Genomic DNA, 7,319 nt, shown 5'->3' with positions numbered 1-7,319 from the left:
AAAACTTTAACTATGAAGCACATGTTATTTTTTAATTTTAATGACTATTCAAAAAATTTCTTTACTAAATAGTTAAGTTTATTTTTTTTAAACACATTCATATAAAAACTTATAAAAAGTTATGAAATGTAGATTTTATTTCAAATTTAATGATTCTAATACAAATAAAAAAATTAAAGTACATAGTACTAAATTTGTAATTAAATGTAAATTAAGGGCCGGTAACTTATCTAACTTTAATCAGTGTTTAACAAAATAATCATTGTTTATTTTTTTATTACAGTAACTTTTTCAAATTTAATCTAAAATTTTTTCAAAGCGTTGATTAAATTTGATCATAGAAATTTCAGTGTTTAAAAAACATTGTTTGCCAGGAATTTTTATTATAAAAATACATAAAATTTTGAAAAATTCAATAAAATGGATCTATTAGGAAAATTTTATTCAACATATTAGAAGTTTGTGGAGTTAATATTTTCCACAGAAAGTATGATTTGACACCAGTGCAAAAGCAAGTTTCAGATGCAATAGCAAGCTTGAGATCAAAATATATACAATTTCCAAAGATCAACTGAAATAAGTATCAAAAAGTTTTTGTACAATTTCAAAGTTTCCGCGGTGTTGCGATGAAATTGATTACACTCATGTCAAAATACCTTGTCCTGGAATACTTTATACAAAATTATTTTTAAACAATTATTCTTAATTATATCGATTTTAGTGGATTCTATTGGCAAAGTATTTAGAAATCTTAAAAATCTTAAGTTAAAGGATATTGTAGCTACATGGCCAAGGTCCATGCATGATTCAACTATTTTGAACAACACTTTGTTGATTTGTCATTCCGGTAATTCCTTCTTCAACTAATAAAGACATGATAGGTTCTCTAAATCGTTCAGTTTATTGATAAGAAGTGGCCCACCTCCTGCACCGAAAATATTTTTCCTGTTATCACATTTTTTGTGCCCTTATTTAAGATATATAAAAAAAAGAGAATAATATGGACTTTCAGACGACAGATTTTATAAATGAAGTTGTGCTTTTAAAGGTTTAAAATAGGATTAAAAATTGATTTTTTTCAGTTTTTAGTACTCAATATTTCGAAAACTTTATAAGGTGAAGGAATTCTGAAGCCTGTTTCGGATTAAGTCTTTCGAAAAGTATAATTTATTTGCCTGTTTAATTAAAATACGAATTCGTTTTTGTTTTCGAACTTTTTCAAACTTTTTCCGATTTATTCTTCATTAACTCTCTCATTCGTCATTCAATCCTCAATTTTTTTTTCGAACTTTTTTAAACATTTTCTTACTTAAATTTGTATCTGTCCCTAATTTTTAAATAAATCTATCGACTTTAACTCATTTCTCAACAGAACGCAATTCGTCGCTTTAGTGGATTAAATATGAGGTTTTTCTTTCAATATTCAAAATATTTGTTACACCCTACACCACTTTAGTGTTTCATAATTTCATAATTTTAACAATTTTATTTTTAAATATATTTTTTTAAATTGTAAAATACATAATTGAAATATCAAACCGTTTACCTAATTTTTTTTGTTAAAATTTTTACAACTTTAAACATTTAGCGTTAATCTTTTAAATAAACTTAAATAGTAAATAAATTTTTATCAAAGGTTAAGAAATCAAATTTTCATACAAATTTTTTTTTATAAACCTTTTATAAATGTTTATGAATAAGGTAGTAAATCTATTTTGATTTATTTTAAAATTTTCTATTTGTTAAAATAATTATAACATATAAATTAATAATTTATCAATTTCACATTAATTTATTAAATCCATAAATATGTCTTAATAAAGTTATAACCCTAGTTTTGTATTGTTTACAAAGATATTTTAATTTTTTCACATGTTTATTCATTTCTTCAGCTGATTTATGCAAATTGTGTAATTTATCATTTAAGCTTTTGGCAACACTGTTGATTATTGACACTTGTTTCTATGGATGTTGTTGTTATTGTCGGTTTCTTTTTTTTTGCCTCTGAAGAGAAACAAAAACAAAATAACATAAAAATTTAATAACGGTTCATTAGCTCACGTGCCCGCAAAAAAAACTACTCTGTTTATATTAAACAACACACGATGACAAAAACAAGAAAACGTGATGATATACAAAAGTCAAAATATAAATAAGAATAGAATAGATATAAACAGAATAACAAAAGAAAACATTAAAGAAAGAGTAAAAGAAGATTTGTATCGAAATGACATAAAACTTATCAACATAAATATTAATTATGTATTAAAGGTGCAGCACAGTGGTGTCTATTCGGTTACTGGAATAACAGTTTCTAATTTGAAATTTTTAAGTTTTTTTAACTTAACACACACATGTACACATTGTCAAAAGTATAGACTGGTTAAATGCGAATTATTTTTATGTTAAGAAAAAAAACATAACAAAATAAACTGGTTTTATTGCAACTAAAAAGAACTTGTTTTGGGGAAAAACTTGTGATTGTCTCATAGTTTTTATTTAAAACACTTTGGTGGCAAATTGTATAGAAACACTGAATGGCAAGAAGAAGAAACAGGTAGAAGAGTGTAAAAAAAAGAAACATTTTGTTGTTGTTGGTTTTAAATTTCCACACAATTAATTTAAGGGTTATAATTAGGGTTCTACCCAGGAATGGTAAAAAGTACAAAACTTTAGTACTTTTTTAACGAAATTTTCAAGTTTTTAGTCTTTTCTATAGTCTAGTATACAGTTTAGTGTAGTATTAAGTATATTCTATAGTCTAGTGAACAAATTAACTTTGTTCTTAAAAATTACTAATTTAAAATTTAAATTTTCCAAAAATCGTCTCTTCGACTATTAAAATCATATTTTTTTTAATTTTTAATCTATTTCTAGACTTTTATAGTTGGTACAAAAAGTCGACTTTTATCAATTTAGAAGTTAAAAACTGTATTTAAAAATTACTATTTTAACATTTTAATTTTCCAAAAGTTAAGTCTTCAACTATTAAAATCATATTTTTCAACCATTTTTGACCTATTTCTAGACCTTTATAGTTGGAACAAAAAGTCTACTTTTAGCAATTTAGAAGTTAAAAACTGACTGATTTTGAGTTTTACTCTTTGAAATTATTTGATGTTTTCCAATTTTTTTCTGCAAAGTCGACCTTTTTTCCGCCGATATTTTTATAACTTTAGTAGTCGACTTTAACAAAAAAGCCTATTTGTAGTACTCGGAATATTTCACAATATATTTTTAACGAATTTCTTAACTTTTTCGATGACTTTTTAAGTGTTTTCACTTTTTTGAACAAATTGATTGATTTTGAAAGTTTCTTTATAGATTTCTGTTTGTAAAAATATCGGTCATAGAGGGTATCGACCCTTTCCGACTATTTTAAACTTTACCCACTATTTTTTGAATAAAACAGTTGAAATTTGAACTTTCCAATAAAAAGTCGACTGTTCAAGAATCGTTTGGTTTTGAGATTTTTAAAAAATAAATCATCCGCTATAGATTTAACGACACTTTTTAGACGTTGAAAATATATCAAAACAATCGTGTTCGAATTTTTTCGAAAACTTATTTAGATTATTTTTGTATAAAATATAATATTGTATAAAATATAATATTTTTCAATCGACCACAACTTTTTTGATAAAAATTGTTTTTTTTATACGTCGCTCTTGGACTAGAACTATATGGACTTTGGAACTTTATCTAAATGATAGACTTCGAAATCCAAAATCGATTTACCTAAAGATTCAATTGATTTTGTTAATATTTTTATGTGGATATCAGATATGACTCTTTTTCCAACAAAATAATTGCCTACGACTTTTTTGCGATAAAAACTCCTTGATTTGAAAATCGAATTACAGACATTTATTGATGTTAATGGCTCTAGAGGATAGTAATTATATGGACTTTGAAACTATATGAAAACAATCAATTTCGATTTTTTTCGAAAATCGATTTTTTCAAAATAAATCGAATATATTGTTTTGTTTGAAAAAAGTCATCTTCAATACATCTACAAATAAATATTAACAAAATCAATCGAATATTTTGTAAATATTTATTTGTATATATTAAAGAAGACATTTTAAAAAAAAAAAAAAAATAATCGACTGCGACTTTTTTTGATAAAAAGTCGTTGATTCGCATATCGATTTACGAACATTAAACTGGTTTTCTTGATACTATTTGTAACAATAAAGGTCCTAGAGAACAGTAACTAAATAAACGTTAAAACTTTATCAAAACGGTCGACTTCGACTTTTTTTTCGAAAATCAATTTAAAGATATTCGATTGTTTTTGTTAATATAAAAGTAACAGTAATTATTCTAAAGGAACTATATATATAGATGTCCAAACTGTATTTGTGTAACAAAAAAAAATTGTTTTGTTTTTCCAATATTTATTATTTTAAACTTTTTAAAATTTTGTCGATTATTTTAAAATTTTATTTACGAAATCGATTTTTCAATAAGTTTTAGGCAAACTTGATATTTTTGACTTTAAAATTGATTGTTTAAAAATTTTTTTTTGTCATATTTTCTATCAGTCTTCAGAATTTTGAAAAATTTTTGTCAATTTCCTAAAAATTAGAAAATTTTACAAATAAAAGTATGTTTGACTTTTTGCGACAAAAAGTCGATTTTTTGAAAGTCGTTAATAAGACTTTTTTCAAACTTTTTAATATTTTCCAAAAAAAATTTTTGAGTTTAATTTTTCAGACAGTTGACACAACGACCATTTTTAAACAAAATAGCCGGCTTGTTTACTCCTAAACAAGAGTTATTTTTTTTGAAAACCTTTAGGTAGAACCCTAATTATTTGATTAAAAATAATAAAGTTATAAACCGGGGGGTTGAAATTCATATAATAAACACTTGTTTTTGTTTTAGAATGTTTGGAGAAAAAAACACTTGTTTCAAATTAAAAACACTTTTTTATATTAGTTTAGTTTTATTATTTTTCATTTTGGGGTTTGTTTTTATTATTTCTTTATTTGGTTTAAAATCAATTTTTTTCTATATTATATATATAGTAAATTGAAGTTGTTGTTTTTGTTGATGGATTTTAATTTAATTAAAAACTATTCAAATGACCGTTAAAAATTCTGTTACATTTATTTCTTTTAATTTATATAATTTTCCAAATTGCACTTTTTCGTAATAATTTCATATGCATTCTTTTATAATTTTTTTTAATATTATTTTCTTCTTTTACACAATTATATTAATTTAATTAATTTCACCAACCGTAACAAAAATATGTTATTATTTTCTCTCCATCTCACACTTTAATTTTTCATTATTTTTCTTTTCACAAAACTTTATCTGCTGCTCATTCATAAATTGTTGTAGCAGTAATACATATATGAACACGAACAAATTTTCATACAATTAACAACCAAAACAATACCGGAATACGTTCAATTGTCAATTTCTGATAAATAGTATTTCTTTTAGTTTTAATAAATAGTTTTTAACAACCGCTTCGTAATGTTTATTATTTACTTGCAAAACTCAGACTGATTTCAATGAAATTCAAAAAATCGGAAACAACATTTTTGTTCGTTAAGTGCATGAGAGTAAAATGTAAAATACTTAACGAAACTATTGCTCTCACTCTCTCTCTCTCTATATGTGCTTAACTAACAGCATTATGTTTCTCTGTTAATAAATGTAAACAATGTTATCACTTCATCTATTAACATTGCCGGCTGTTTAGTGAGAATGTGTGTTGTGAGTTTGTGTGTAAAATATAAAGAAATTCCTCCAAAAAACAAAAAGAAATATTTAATAAAAGAAATTAATTTTATAAAACAAATTGTTGTGCATATTTTGTGCTTAAAATATACCTTGTAAAAGTGTTTTTTGATTTGTTAATTAACTTGACATTTTGGTGCAAATTAACAAGTGGTTGTCTGTGGATCGTTGCCATTTTTTCAAGTGACAGCTGAAAATAACATTTTAACTTCAATGTTTATATGGGTCCTGTTAACTTTAACTGGTTGCCGTAAAAAGGAAAGTAGATAATGCAGTTTATGTTAATTTAAAGGAAAGGATGAATCGGCATTTGTTTATTAGTTCCGGTTCTTAGTAGAGGTAAGTAAATTTTTGAATAGAATGATCCTACTAACTAACTAACTAACTTACTAACTAACTAACTAACTAACTAACTAACTAACTAACTAACTAACTAACTAACTAACTAACTAACTAACTAACTAACTAACTAACTAACTAACTAACTAACTAACTTCTATCTATCTATCTATCTATCTATCTATCTATCTATCTATCTATCTATCTATCTATCTATCTATCTATCTATCTATCTATCTTAACGAGAATTTTTTTTAAAGCTTTTAAAAACGCGTTTTAATATTAATACTCGTGACAAGATCAATAAGAAAAGTAACATGTGACTAATTACTAGAATATTTTCAGGTTAAGTTAAAAAATAGGACAAAAAGAAAGTAATAAAATAACTAATAATGTCAAAGGTAAAACATTATGCTAATTAAACAAAATTCTATTCATTTTTGGCCCATATTTACAAAACGAGATAAACAGAAAGAGACAAAGTGAATGAAAGTGAAAACCAATAAATAACTTAAAAAAATAAAACTCAGCTGATTAGCATAATTTGTAAAGTGTAATTTATAAAGCTTTTGTTAGTAAGTGAATTTTTCTATATAAAAAAAACATTTTCTTTAAATTTCCATTAATAAAACAAATGAGAGAAGTGAATAGAAGAGGAAAAATACACAAAAATTGATTAGAAATATAAATAAAAAGAAGACAAAAAAAATGCATAAAAGTTCAAATGCATTATTGTAAAAGGTGAGGAAAAAGATCATGATCATGTTATAAACATGACTCTTTTTGGGATTTTCTTAACAACAAACAAATATTATGGCTAAAAGCCATGCAAGTATGCTAGCGTTGCAGCAACCTAAGTTTTGCTCACAACCATCTACATATTTTGAATATTTAATCACAGCTCATTAACAGATAAATTGCCGTTTATGTGCTGCATGCTTAGGTCTTTAGTTGTGGATCTTTTTTTCATAGAAAAGAAACAGGTAAGAAGGTAAAGTCAAGCGAGGCCGACCATATAATACTCTACACTTGTATACGAATAAAACGTGATTTAGTTTTCATAATAAAGCATTTAAGTGGAATTGTACCATGCCTCAGATATACCTACTTAAGCCATTTACTGTTTAATAAAACTGTGGATATTTAAGTAAAATTTTTGATGGGGTCTTTTTATAGGGGTTAGGGTCAAATGAGGCCCTATATTTATAAAATTTATGAGA

The 7,319-nt window shown here is 24.7% G+C and overlaps 1 protein-coding gene across 1 annotated transcript in view; it reads right to left on the bottom strand.

Annotated features, from left to right (window-relative positions):
- The window catches only part of LOC111680065 (protein spire), a 133,199-nt gene extending 127,681 nt beyond the window's left edge, over nucleotides 1-5,518 (bottom strand). Inside the window, exon 1 of the mRNA XM_046949289.1 lies at nucleotides 5,251-5,518. The gene's annotated coding sequence lies outside the window, so the exon portion shown is untranslated. The remainder of the gene's footprint in view (nucleotides 1-5,250) is intronic.
- Nucleotides 5,519-7,319: the final 1,801 nt, after the last annotated feature.

Source organism: Lucilia cuprina, chromosome 2 (assembly GCF_022045245.1).
Source record: "Lucilia cuprina isolate Lc7/37 chromosome 2, ASM2204524v1, whole genome shotgun sequence".
NCBI classification, from domain to species: Eukaryota; Metazoa; Arthropoda; class Insecta; order Diptera; family Calliphoridae; genus Lucilia; species Lucilia cuprina.
The sequence above is the reverse complement of the archived record's forward strand: the minus strand, read 5'-3'. Positions and strand labels throughout refer to the sequence as shown.